Below are 14,489 nucleotides of genomic sequence, written 5' to 3'. Positions count from 1 at the left end.
TAAAAATATGACTTTCTACCAGGATTTTTTTGTTGTACTTCTCTCAGAAAACTGCTGTCTTGAGTGTTGTTACAACTTGCAATGGCATTTCAGGTGTACCCATGACAAATGTATTGCTCTAAGGAAACCCTTTAGACATTACATATAAATCAAAGATTTTGTCCTGGAATCCTAACATAACTGATCTAGGCTATCTATTGTTTACTCTTTACAAGGTACCAAGTATTAAAGCACTTTTCCCCATTCTGCTGAACCATTGAATGAATTGGCTTTTCATGGGAACAAAGTAACACAGATACCAATTATTTTTATTACAGTGGAATGATCATATCTCATGTTGAAGGTTTTTCTGAAAGATATTACAGTAATGGAATTTTATGTTTGATGCTGTTAATCTAACTAAAGATTTATTCCCCTAACTGATAAAGTGCTTGTTCTTGAGATTTTATGCTACTAATTGCTGTGATCTGGCTGTTTATACCATTTAAAATTTGTGGTTAAACCTCCTTCCAATTGTGGTAATAGCAGGTGATAGAAGAGGTGAGGAAGACAGGTCGTGAGGACTCCTTCCTCAGGAATGAGTTTAGGGCCTAATAAAATCACCTTCGGGGAGCTTATTCACCCCTCTGCCCTTAGAAGATACTGCAAAAAGATGGCATCTATGAAGTAGAAGACAGGTGCACAGCAGGCACTGAATCTGCTGATGCCTGGATCTTGAACTTGCCAAACTGTAAAACTGTAAGGAGTAATTTTCTGTTGTGTATGTTACCCTTATACATATATCCTGCATGGACTAAAATGCTAATCTGTTTTATGTTTTATTGTGATAATGTGTTTAGACTATAGATAATGAGTACAAAATTTATGTTGTCAAATGGAACATTTGCTTTGTTAAAAATGTGAATAACATTTGGCAGAAGACAAGGCAGATGCCCTACTGGTATTAGATGTAGTAGAGTTTGGCAGTGAATATTTTTAAAGGTAAACACAGAAGGGGTAAGGAAAATAGGCATACATATATGCAAGTGAGTCATTTTCATTTGCTATTCCATCACTTTGATATGCAGGGAACATTTATCAGAATATACTTATGATCAATGGCACTTGCTCTTGTGGAACTTACAAATATTTACCTCTGTTAGAGAAGGGATGTGACAACAGGTTATCTGAAGCGTTTTATTTTAAATGAATGAAGTGAAAAAATACTGTGTTTATAAACTAACACTACTCTTTTAGGCAAAACTATCTTTAACAATAACAGGATAAAATTTAGAACACTGGGATAAGTGTTTCATTTTAAACAGTAAATCTAAAAATTAATTAAATCAATTATTTTTTAAAATGGTACACAGTATAACCACTCCTCTGCTAGCTAAACTGGAAGCAAAAATCTTTCTGAAAAGAACCGTAGTGACTGAAAGAATTTGTTGCACGGAAAGCAAATTGACAAATTAAATAAGTTTCCTAGATAGAGACCACCAGATATTTGTCAAGAAAGAAGAGCCTTTGACAGTTTGCCTGATTGTTTTGAAACTAGCAGGATATTCTAGGCTGGTTATGTTCATGGTCTGCCCTGAGTAATGAACTTGAAATAAATTCCAGAAGCTCTGGAAATAATTTGTTTTACCAGTTAGATTTTGGTTAAGTTTATAATGAAGTAAAAATAATTCTTTGTAGAGTTCTTTGTTTAGCAGTGGTTTGACAAAATTAGAGGAATAGTCAATTGGATGAGAACAAAAAATAATGCAGAAATATTGTTTTCTTAAATGTTCTGTGGAAGTAATTTGGAGAAAATCTCAATTGTGACATCAAAGACAGTGAAGTTTTCTATTATCATGTCTTACTGCAGTACTTTGGAATTTATAATAGCCTGAGCACTCAAATCAGTCTAGTAGTGTTACAAATCGGGCCAGCTACAATGAGAGAGAACAAAGCAAATTAAGGACTTAGTACATGACTGCAAGAGACAATGCAGTATACAGGTAGTGGGAGAAGGCTGTGGATTTTTAAAGCATGAAAGTTGCTTGATACTGTTGCATTCAGCCTGTAACTTCTGTTTTTAATGGTGTTAACAGCAGAAAGGAAAAGGCATTCTAGCTTTTAAAAATCTACTTTTTACAAAAGAAATGGAATTTCTAAAGACATTTGTAACTTGACTTTTAACAAAATACTAATGAAGATGCATATTGCTCAGTTTACTCTTTCCACCCACCCCCTGTGTCTTATTGCTGCTCTCCTGTTTTGTAAGACTTTCCTGTATCCCATTCAATACCACACTCTTAACATAACAGGCTCTAATACTCATAAATTGATATTTAGGTTCTTATAGACCTGTATATCATAATTTTATAGCTTTTTTGCTCAGAGGTCTTTTTACTTCACTATCTAAAATCATGAGCTGTTGTGTAAGTTACCTGATAAAATATATATTATAACAATATGTGCTGCTCTGGATCTTGTGTTATTTAGAAGAGTCTTTAGGAGCTATCTGTGAAAGCTCCACTTAGAGAACATAAAGATTTGTTATTTTATTGTCAGTGAAGTATTCTTTCTCCCTCCAATGCCTTCTCTTGCAGTAGTATACCACTGTCTTCTATTCTCTTTCTGCTTGTGTAGATAGAGTGCATGATCATGGTAGCGTAATTCAGTTTTTGATTAGACTTGTTTGATACGGACTCAGGAAGAGAATCAATCGTATATCTTAAGGTATCTGAGTATATGGTTTATTAAATTAAAAACCACATTTACCTATACTCTGCAGTTATAGTGAGAGTTCAGTGTATATTCATAAAAATAGTTTATGTTGACAAATCAACAATGATTTCACTATATTCAGAATTTTAAAACTATCATCAGTATCACTGATATCCAGGTTTCAAGAGTGCCAGTTTAATTGCTTAATTTGACAACAAAGAAGAGGCTGGCATTTTAATATCAACACCTTATTTTTCATGTGCTTAGAAAATGGTTTTCAACAGAATTAAAATTGATCACTCACGTTAAAAAGTAAGCCTTAAGAAACTAATGTGCTATTTATTTATTCATTTATATAAAGGGAACACGCTTTATGTATTTCATATATACAGTTTAAAGAACATCATATTTCTACCATCCCTGCCTTGTTCCTCCTTCCTTTCTTATTTTTCTTTTAATTTTTTTGTGCTGACATTTTTTATAAACACAAGCTTAATCTTCCACTAAATAAAGAATTCAACAAGTGGAAAAACCAGTGTGCCTCAGTAGTGTAGAAAAGGGCTATAAACAATCAAATCCTAAAGCATCAGTATTTTTTTTTTTTTTGACAGGCAGAGTGGACAGTGAGAGAGAGAGACAGAGAGAAAGGTCTTCCTTTTGCCATTGGTTCACCCTCCAATGGCCGCCGCGGCCGGCGCACCGTGCTGATCCGATGGCAGGAGCCAGATACTTCTGGTCTCCCATGGGGTGCAGGGCCCAAGTACTTGGGCCATCCTCCACTGCACTCCCTGGCCACAGCAGAGAGCTGGCCTGGAAGAGGGGCAACCAGGACAGAATCCGGCACCCCGACCGGGACTAGAACCCCGTGTGCCAGCGCCGCAAGGTGGAGGATTAGCCTACTGAGCCACGGTGCCGGCCTAGCATCAGTATTACTCATATACATCGCATCGCATTTTTTGCATTCTAGTGTTAGTTACCACAAATTAGAGAAATTTAATTCTATGTTTTATTTAGAGAAATTTATATTCTGTGTCAATTACTGTAAATTACATGTTTAATTTAATTCTATATTTCATTTTAGAGAAATTTTTATTCTATAATTACCACAGATTTGATAAATATAATATTTATCTTTTGTTGGGCTTGCTTATTTCACTAAGCTTACTGGTCTCCAGTTACACCCATTTTGTTGCAATTCTGCACAATGCTGTGTTCTCCACTGGTTGCCCTTAGTCCTAGATGGTTAAATTGGCCTATATTCTGTAGTTTCCTATTAAGACCTGACCTGTATGTGCACCTGCTCTTTTTCCCTCCTTCATAGAATTCTTTCAAAAATCTTTCTTCAATCTCTTTTAGCCATTAGCTTTCCATATGGCACTTTGAACACTCAAAATGTTGACATATGATCTAGTATGTAAGTTTCACCTTTGATACCTTTTAACCGGGTTAGAAGATCATAGAAATTATGTTTATGGGCCATCAAACCCCATACCTACCTTTGATTGTATGTTCCCCATTTCTTATTATCTAGAGTCTCTGGGCCTCAGCTTCACTTATGGAAATGGGAGATACATATCTACTTCATAGCAGTCACAGTGATTATGTGTTTATTGTATAATCATGACATGAGTTTATAATTATGGTCTGTGGGTTCTTTTACTAATACAAATGCATCTTAGGAATAATAGAGTATATAAGGATTTAGCACCTTTATATGGCTCTATCGGAAAATTTCCATTCCTCCCTGATATTTCCTTCCAAACATCCTCTACTCCTAGTATTGTGGTTCTCATAGATAGCTCTGAGTCTAACCTTATCTGCCTAGACATGATCATTATTTTTTCCCAACTTGTTCTTTCTTTATCAGAACCTTTAATCCTGTGGCTGTAAAAATATTAGAGAATGAAATGCTTTTTCCTCTTTTTTTTTTCTCTTTTCTGGGCTAGTAATGCTAGTCAGCACAGGAAGATGAGAATTATATTTGTAGGGTAATTTATTTGGTAAATAGTAGTGATGTTGCAACATGTGTACTTAGGGTTGGGAGGATTTAAATACCTTGTTACCATTTCTGGGAAGTACAGAAAGCCTGTGGAGACCAAATTAAAGCTTTCTGATGATTTGTGTAGGCTTAATACAATCAGTGAAATAAATAAGGCACTGAGTCATAACTCAATGGATTTCAGTTGCAGAGAGGCAGAATATTGTAGGAGCATGATAGATATGAAGGTCAAATGTAGAAATGAATTCATGGAAAGTTTTATGCTTTAAAAGATGCATCATCTATGGTATTTAAGCTTATTTCAGACATGATTGTTTAAAAGGTTATCTTTCTATGCTTTACACATTTTCCTTCCAAGTGTAGTGGGACAAATTTTAACTTTAAAAACTTGGTCATTGGTAGTTTTGAATTTCCAATTCAACACTTCTTCAATAATATAAGATATCGTGTTTTTTCTGAGGAATGCATGCCTCATTTCAAAACATATTTGCTGTTTTGTCTTTGATGGGCTAATGTAATATGATAGTAAGATTAGCTTAAGCATAATCCATAAGCTATATTCTAAGATATAAAGGACTTAAAATATCTGTTATATGTCGTGAATATTGTCCAAAGTGGTAAATAGATCTCTGTTCTCAGAATGCATTTGTGTGCGGGGGCAAAGTGGAAGAGAGCAGTTATAGAAATCAAAATCAGAACAATCCTAGTAAGGAAAATATTTTCTATAGTATTATTTTGAAGTTTCAAAAATATTCTTATACTTTTGAATTGATACATTCATTCAAATACCTCAAAGAATACTTTGAAATTAGTCTGAGTACTAATTCATAATTGTAAAACTAAAGAAGGTATGAAGGGATAAGATAGAGAAAAACAAGAAGAGGATTACATGTTTAAGAAAAATGAGAATAGGACATATTTTACAGGAAATGGGATAAGAAGCTGACACATCAGCCTTATTCTGTCTGTTACCACGTCCTGTTTTTATCCTTTTATAGTTATTTCTTCAATAAAATTCATTGTTTGGAATTGTAAATTTCAATTTGGTTCAGTGTTTTTTTTTATATACATGCAAATTTATTTCTAAATCACAGAATTAGGTCTGTAATATGTCAAGTTAAACTTTACCTGTATTAATTCTTATAGTACACCACAAGTTTGGTATTTTCCTAATTTTCCTAATAAGGAAACTGTGTTACAGAGAGGTTCAGTATCTTTTAGCTTACTTGAAATCTCAAAACAGATATGCGCCAAACCAACTGAATCCAAAAAACCATGCTATTAGCAAAACTACGTGGATCTAGGTATGAAAATAAAAAAATTGATATGGATCTTTCTAGATGTTTCCTATTCTTGAGTGGAATCTGGCAATTAGGAATTAATTGAAGTCTTCTAAACTCCTTAGTTTGTTTGTGGGTGGCCCCCCCCCCCACCCCCCTGCCAGCCCACAGAAGGAGCCTGTAAGGATTATTTTTAATCCACTGGACATCAAGAAAAATCCACTGTTTCTCAAAGGATATCATATTGTTAAATATTTTCCAAACTTCTTTGATCCAGGAAGTTATTTTGGAAGAGTGTTCTGAAGAAATACTGTTCTTTTAAGAATTTGGGGAAAGGCTGGAAACAGAACTGTTTTCTTTCCTAGTTCACTTCAGACCACTTTCTCAGTAAATAATGCTTCAAGCAATGCCACATTATTAATCTCTAAGGATAAAATTGTGATTTAATTCATATTTTAAACTTAGTCCACTTGGGTTACTTTGCAGAGAAAGGTATTGTTGTTGTAATTTCCCTAAATCTTTTAATGAATAAATGATTTCAGCCATTCCTAACATTTGAATTCTACATGATTTTGTCCAGTTTAAAGGAATTTTATCTCTACATTAACTATTCAAATGCATATATGAATTTATATATACTACTTTTCATATATATTTCAACTATATAAGTTTACTATATGCATGTGTAATATTTATATGCATATAGCATGTATATATGCCATATATACATATGTGCATATCTATGTGTTATGTATTTGAGTGTGTTTATGAATCAATATAACAAAACAAATTGAATAAGTCCTTCATTTGATCTTCATTCCAATGTTGATTCATGCTTTTCAAAGCCCAATATTATAGCCCTATTTGTTATCTTTATCAAAATTGAAAAGGGCAAATGTGTTGTCAAGTCACTACCCTTTCACTTGCACAAAATTTACACCAGGGTTTCATGTGAGTAGAGTGAGTCACCAGTTTAAATATTCTCTTTTTTGGGAGTGGGTCATAGGGGTGATAGTTACTTAAATTTGTAATATGCAGAGGGGACAGCAATTTCAGAAAACCAATAATTACTAAGAAGGACTCATTTTTTTTTTTAAATAAAATTGTTCACTTATTTCTAAGATATGTTTATGTGTTGACTCTGTACTACAATAGGATTCTATACAGTTGAATTACAAAATTCTAACTGCAGTACCCAAGGAATTTGTAGTCTAGTAGGAGAGACACACACCAAAAAGGACCACATGGGCTAATATACTTTTTGTTTTCTTTTTAGTGGAAAAAGGTGATAAACAGGAAATTAATGATACTATTATAGGTAAAGTATTTGTATTATTTAAAACCAATAGGTCAATTTTAATAGGATGAACACAGAATAATTTTTATTAAAATAGACACTTAAGCCATTATTTTATGTTGTGTACCAACCAACAATGTAGAGATGTGAGGGAATATCATCCCTAGCTATTGTATACAGGAATATCATTTGGAGGCTCGAGCTGGCTGTATTTGAGGGACATGATAAAGTTTTTAAGGAATAAGTCATCATAATTATTATGGTTACTATTCAAACTGTTAATCTTATTTATTTGAAAGGTGGAAAGAGATAAAGAAATCTCCTGTGTAGTGGTTCACTCCCCTGATACTTGCAACAACTGTGGTTGAGCCAGGCCAAAGCCAGTAACCCTAATTTCAATCTGGTTCTCCCAAATGGGTGACAGAAACTCAAGTACTTGAGCCATCAAGTTTTGCCTCCAAGGGTTCACATTAGCAGGAAGCCAGATTTGGAAGAGGAGCCAGAACTGAAACCCAGACACTCTGGTATGAGATGTCAGTTGCCAAGTAGTATATTAATTGTTCAGTCAAATACCTGCTCCTAGATTCTCTTTTGAATATTCAAATTTTTATTCCATTACTTCACAGATGTTTGCTTTCATCATCAAAGTCATTGTTTCCTGGGTTAGCAACGTTTCTTGTGATGTTTGCTTCAGACTTCTGTGCTTTCTCAGGAAGTAGAGTTTGTTCCATGCTAGGACTGATGCTCCTGCAGGAATCACTGAAATCCGGAGCAAGGAACATCACTATGGGAACTCTCTGTGTCTTAAAGTCACTTCTTGGTAACTGATTTTGAATATAGTTAGAGACAGATTTGAGCTTTTCCTGAAAGTATATTTTTCCCTCCCTGGAAAAGGAACCTAAATGGAACAAAGTAAAGAAACAATTTTGCTCCATTTCCCCACTCTTTTAATAAGGAATAATGCACAGAGATAGCTTAATATTGAATTCTAGGGGAGATACTTCATTTTGTGGCTTTTAGAATTACCATTTGCTGTATACCCTGACCAGATGCCTCCTTTGAAAAACTAACAATGAGGGGCGGCGCCACGGCTCACTAGGCTAATCCTCCGCCTAGCGGCGCCGGCACACCGGGTTCTAGTCCTGGTCGGGGCACCGGGTTCTGTCCCGGTTGCCCCTCTTCCAGGCCAGCTCTCTGCTGTGGCCAGGGAGTGCAGTGGAGGATGGCCCAAGTCCTTGGGCCCTGCACCCCATGGGAGACCAGGAGAAGCACCTGGCTCCTGGCTCCTGCCATCGGATCAGCATGGTGCGCCGGCCGCAGCGCGCCTGCCGTGGCGGCCATTGGAGGGTGAACCAACGGCAAAGGAAGACCTTTCTCTCTGTCTCTCTCTCTCACTGTCCACTCTGCCTGTCAAAAAAAAAAAAAAAAAAGAAAAGAAAAACTAACAATGAGAAGTAACATTTATTTACTTGTAATTTACTATATCCCATGAACTGTTAGAAGTGCTTTATTTCTGTCATTGATGTTTTTACTGCCTATAAGCCATAAGGCAGTTACTATAATTAGCATTTTACAGATGGGTGAATTGAGATACAGCTAGGTTAGGTGAAGTTATTGTCCTTGAAACCTTTAGAACCGTGCCCAGAATATTATCTTCCATTTAAGTCTGCTGATTCAAAGTTTCTGGCTTGCATCAAGAGAAGGGAGGATTTTCTGTTTTCTGTGAGGGCACTGTAGGCTCTCTTTGTATCTCTCTTGTCTTGGGGCAGCTTCTTCTCTAACCCTCTGCACTTCTGAACTCTAGTCTTTCTGTCTTTTGGACTAGGACTGGTCACCACTTCACTGCTACTAGCTCTGGCTTCCTGTGCCATCCTTCATTTGTCTGCACCATTCTATACATATTTGTGTAATTCATCCTTTGAAAAAATAAAGTTGTTCTCAAATTATTCTATTTTGAGTTTTCATTGTTTCCACTTTGGATTTTAACAGATAAAAATGTAATTTAACTAATATCAAATCACTCAGAGATTAATGTATGCATTATATTACAGCATTTAGAAAGAATGTCTGGCATTGGCCTTTAGCTTCTATCTTTTACAACATGAAATCTTTATGCCCACCGGTATTTTAACAGACCAGCAAAGGTTGACTTGATGCTAAGTAGCTGGATCCCTATAAAAGCCTTTGGATTGATCGGAATCAGGATTGATCTGTGCATAGCCGCCTCACAGAGTAGTGGAATGTTCTTTAAGGATACAATTTTTTTTTCTTAAAATTACATGACATGTGGAATGACTTGATGAATGTTGATACTCTTGCTAAATATTAAAATGTCCCATTGCTTCCTAAAAGCTTCTATTTTGTTTAAGGGCGTTGATTAATCACTTATTCATAAATTCTTGAGTACTTTTCCTGTGGGGAAAAGATTCTGTATATCTTCATTTCATCCTTTGTGGGAATGGAAACTAGACTCATTATTAAGTCATTGGCAGAAATATCTGCAACTTGCCAGTGAACAAGTGCACAGCCTAGATTTTCTGTTATCTTGTAACTTTCTGTAACTTCTTATTTAGAGTAGTAACAAGCAGTTAGCAAGTTACTAAAGAAGTGCTTGTATTTTTTCTCTTCTTATTTCTCTGGTCCATGATTTAATAGGGACTAATGAACAGGAAATAGCCACACTTCAGGTAGCAGGGCAGGAGGAAAAGCAGAAAATGTCTAAAAAATCATGTCCAGCCTTAAGGTCCCTGATTCTTTCATTTGTCCAACATCAGCAACAGCATCTCAGTGGAAGACAGGTAGAATTAGTGAGGAATAAAAACGTACCTTTGAAGGACTCTGTATCTACAAAGATCAATATATGTACATAAGCATCCTGATTATAATGCACTGTATATAAGTTCCATGAAAGAGGAACAAAATGCAGAGTTCAGTAGAACTAAGGATGATATTATTTAGGGATAATGAGTTGAGGTTAAAGGCAGAGGACATGAAAGGGAAAAATGTAGTCTGTGCTTTCTACTTTAAAGAGAACATCTAAACAAAAGAAGCAGGCAAGTTCAGGAACATGTCTTTGTGATTGATACAAAAAAGTGAGCGGGGTTGAAGTATACTGAGAAGGAAAGCATCATGCCATAAGGACATAAACAGCAATTTTTCAGTGAGGGTCTGTATTCTTTTCCCAGCTTCAAGGTCACCTCATTCTAAAACAAGTCTTAAGTGAGTGCTTTCAACATGCATAGAATCATGATTTAGCAAGTGCAATTAAAGACTAATAAAAATTTGGATAGAGAAATCAGCCTTCATATAGCAAAGCCAGAATATTTTTTAAAAAAGTAGCAAAATAATAAAAATTATTTGAATTGAAAGATCCTGCTTCAATGATACAACATCTCTACTGTGTTTTAAGAACAAGTGATATTTAAAAATAATTAGTCTAAATTTTCACCAGAGTAACTGCTTTTCACATTAAAGGAAGAGATAAACACCTAAGTTTTATAACATAAAAGGGTTCTGCATATGCATAAGTAATACTCTTAAAGGATTTTTATTGCACCTTTGACACTGTGTGCCATAGCTCAGACTCAGGGCACTGTGCTTGTATTTGATAACATGGATTGTTTCCTGAGTTGGCCAGAGTAGGTAAATAATAATATCATGCATGTATTGTGTTTCCTTTATATGCATAGTCTATAGTAACTCTTTTTTTCCTCATTAAATGAGACACATAATGTTTGGCATAAAAGTATTTATATTAGCTTGATTATCATAAGCAATGATTGAGGCTTGTTTGCTCTCCATAGAAAGTGATCTGCAATGTGTGAAAATTAGCCATTGCTTATTGAGAACCTATAATTTGTAAAGTACAATAAGTGTTAAATGGAATACCAAGATGCATCCTTGTGGTTTCAAGCTTCAAGAGTCTTATATTTAAAACATTACAAACATAAACAATAATGATGTAGATATAAACAGTTATCATTCAAGGTACAATAAATTATAAAGTTTGGAATGGCACTCTATCTTATTAAATCTCTCCCTCAATGTTTATAAGATAAACCATTATAGGATATTGGGAAGTACTTACATTACTTCCCTACTCCTAACTGCTCTCCTTGATGTACAGTTAGGACTTTCTTCCCTGGATGCTCAGCATTTGGTATGAAATAGAACTGTCCATTAGACACCTTTTAACATCATCTCACAGACTTGTTGACAAACTTGCTATGTTGCTAATATTTCTATGTTCATTCATTCAGTTAATACAAAAATCTATATCACATATGTTTGTGCCATGAATTATTCTGGGAATCATGGTTTATGCTCTCCTAGACTGTGTACTCTCAATGAGGAAAAACCAAATAATAAATTCAACTACAGGTTGAGGTATTGGTATAGGCAAAAAATGAAGCAGAGTACTGGGGATAGACACAAGGAAGACTGGGTGCTGTTTCAAATTGATTGTCAGGAGAGGAGTTTCTCAGATGACTTTTGACAGAGAATGATGATGAAAGGAGCAAGTAGTGTGTTTGGGGGAAGGCAGAGTGCACCACAAGTTCTGGCAGTAATATCACTAACTGTAATTCTGTCTTCTCATGGCCACACTGATCCCTGATTTCTACTAATTACATAATGATCATATATTTGTGAGCAATTGTTTATATTATTTTGCCAGTACCACAGTCACATATATTTATGCCCTGCCATGTTTTTACAAATTCACTTTGTGAATGGGAGTCCTTTACCTGAACTGTAGGCAAGGATTGATGTGGAGCCTCCCATTTCTGGTCACTGTCAATGCAGGCTATCTGCCTCTCTCTGTTGAGCTGGAAACCTGTCATCAGGCTTGAGAAGACAGCCAGCATAACTGCAGATCTCGTAAGCCTGATTTCTTTACTGTCAAAAATGTATGTGAATGATCATTGTTATTATTACCATCAGTTTAGTAAACCCTTCTCACACACTATGTTACACTATTCAACATAGATTCTCCTCTTTTGTAGTAGCAGAGTTGTAGTTGGGTTCATGGCCCCTCAAAAAAGACTCCGTTTTACATCATCCCACATGGCTACATAGGAGATATACAAACAAATGGGAGTGCTTTGAAGTATGGCTCATTTCCAGGTCACTACCAACTTAAGATACTTTCCTTGGTGTAATCTTTATGCCTTTTCAATATTACATAGAATAGTCATGTTTCTATGACCCAGCTTTCACCATGCAGATGAGTTTACAGCATACTAGACAGTGGCAGAGCAACAAATAGAAAACTCTTTCTCCTGCAGAGCAGAGTTGCCCGGGGTAGACTGCTGACATAAATCTACCTCTGGCATACTTGAAGCTTACTCGGTTGCTGGTGTTCCAGTAGCTTAAACATTAGTGTAGCCATTTTACGGCCTTGCCAAACATCTGGCTATATTGATCAAGAGTCTGCCACTGCTCCTGCCACCCTGGTGAGAAAATCCAATTTTTAGGATAGAGTTCCACTATTGCTATTGAGATATAATTTACATATGAGAAAAATCCATCTTTTAGGAAAGTGCGTAGTTCAATTATTATTACTACATTTACATTTATGCAACATCTAGTTTTAGAACATTTCCATTACCCAGAAAGATCTCTTATCCCCATTTGCAGTCAACCTTCAGTCCCATACTACTCCCAGCAAATAAAAAGTTTGTTTTTATAGATTAGCTTCATTATATTTTTGGAAATAAATGGAATTAGACACAATACAACCTTTTTTGTTTGCTTTATTTTACATAGAATATGTTTTTGAAGTTCAACCTTGTTGTAGCTTTTGTTAAGAATTATTTCTTTTAATAATGAACATTTTTTATTTTAGGGAAATGTTCTTCTAGTCAGTAATTGAGGAATGTTGGATTTTTCAATTTTTGACTTAGAAAATGCTACTATGGACATTTATATAGACGTCTCCATCTATACATGCATTTCTATTTTGTGTCTTCATCTGCTCATGCTACCACCACAACACACCAATGACTGGATGCCTTAATCAATAGACATTCTCTCTTAGTTTTGAAATCTAAGAAGTCCAAGATCAAGATGAAAGCAGGACTGGGGTCTGGCGAGTGCTCTGTCTTTGGGTTGCAGATTGGCTTCCTTCTCTCAGTGTGCTCAAATAAAGTCTTCACTTTTGTGGGATAAGGCAGAGAGTGTGTACTTAAGCTCTCTGATCTCTCTTCATATAAGAACACAAAACCTATTGGATCAGGGCTCCACATGTGTGCCTTCTATTTAGGCTCCTTCTTTAAATACAGCCACACTGAACAGAATGCTTCACAAATGGATTTTAGGTAGCAGGACTCAAATGTTTGCTGGTACCAATTTTCTAAAGTAGCTATCTAGAGATAATTCAGTTTTATGGTAAATTAATGCATACTTTGTTACCTAACTGCACAATTGGTTTCCAAAGTGGTTGTACTACTTTCTTTTTCTCCCAGCAACATATACAAATGTTAGTTTCTTTAATTCTTTCTTAGTTTTGTGAAATTTGTGAAGTGGAATCTAATTATGGTTTTCAATCCCATTTAGCTAGTATTAATAATGTTTACCTTCCTTTTCATATGAACATTGATTTCTGTAATTTTCTTTGATGAAATGTTTGGCCCAATCATGTGCACATTTTCTTGTTTTAATGTATTATAATTAACTCTGAAAAATGTTTGTTATCAGATAAATGACATACAGAGATTTCTTTTCAGATTGTGACTTTCCCTCGCATCCCCATTTTCTTAAAGAACTTTTAGTTAAAATACAAACTTTTATTTTTTGTTGAAATTCAGTTTATCATTTTTTTTTGTTTCAAGGATCACAGTTTTGATATTGTATCTAAGATCTGTCTGAATAACCCAAGGCATTAAGATCTTTATTTTTGTTGTTCTAAAAATTTTAGAAAGTTGATTCATACCTTTAGTCTATGAAATACTTTGTGTTAATGTTTCAGTGTGATATGAGGCAGCATTTTGGAGTGCGGATATCCAAATTATCTAGCACTGCTTATTGGAAACATTACCCTTTCCCTCATTCAGTTATCTTCACAGCTTTTTAAAAAAGTTCTAGATCAAGTCACCGTTTCTCCTAGTGTTCATTTCACTTTAACAGGTTTCCTTTTTGGTGCTCAGTTAGTTGTCACCTATCAGGGAGAACAAGTGGTATTTGTCCCTTTGGGATTGGCTTATTTCACTCAGCATAATGT

General features: G+C 35.2%; 1 protein-coding gene across 3 annotated transcripts in view; it reads left to right on the top strand.

Annotated features, from left to right (window-relative positions):
• GRID2 (glutamate ionotropic receptor delta type subunit 2) overlaps positions 1–14,489 on the top strand; it is a 1,616,513-nt gene that overhangs the window by 311,740 nt on the left and 1,290,284 nt on the right. The window lies entirely within an intron of this gene.

The sequence above is a fragment of the Oryctolagus cuniculus genome, chromosome 8 (genome assembly GCF_964237555.1).
Source record: "Oryctolagus cuniculus chromosome 8, mOryCun1.1, whole genome shotgun sequence".
In the NCBI taxonomy this organism is placed as follows: domain Eukaryota; kingdom Metazoa; phylum Chordata; class Mammalia; order Lagomorpha; family Leporidae; genus Oryctolagus; species Oryctolagus cuniculus.
Note: the sequence above shows the minus strand (reverse complement) of the source record. Positions and strands in the feature narration are given on the sequence as shown.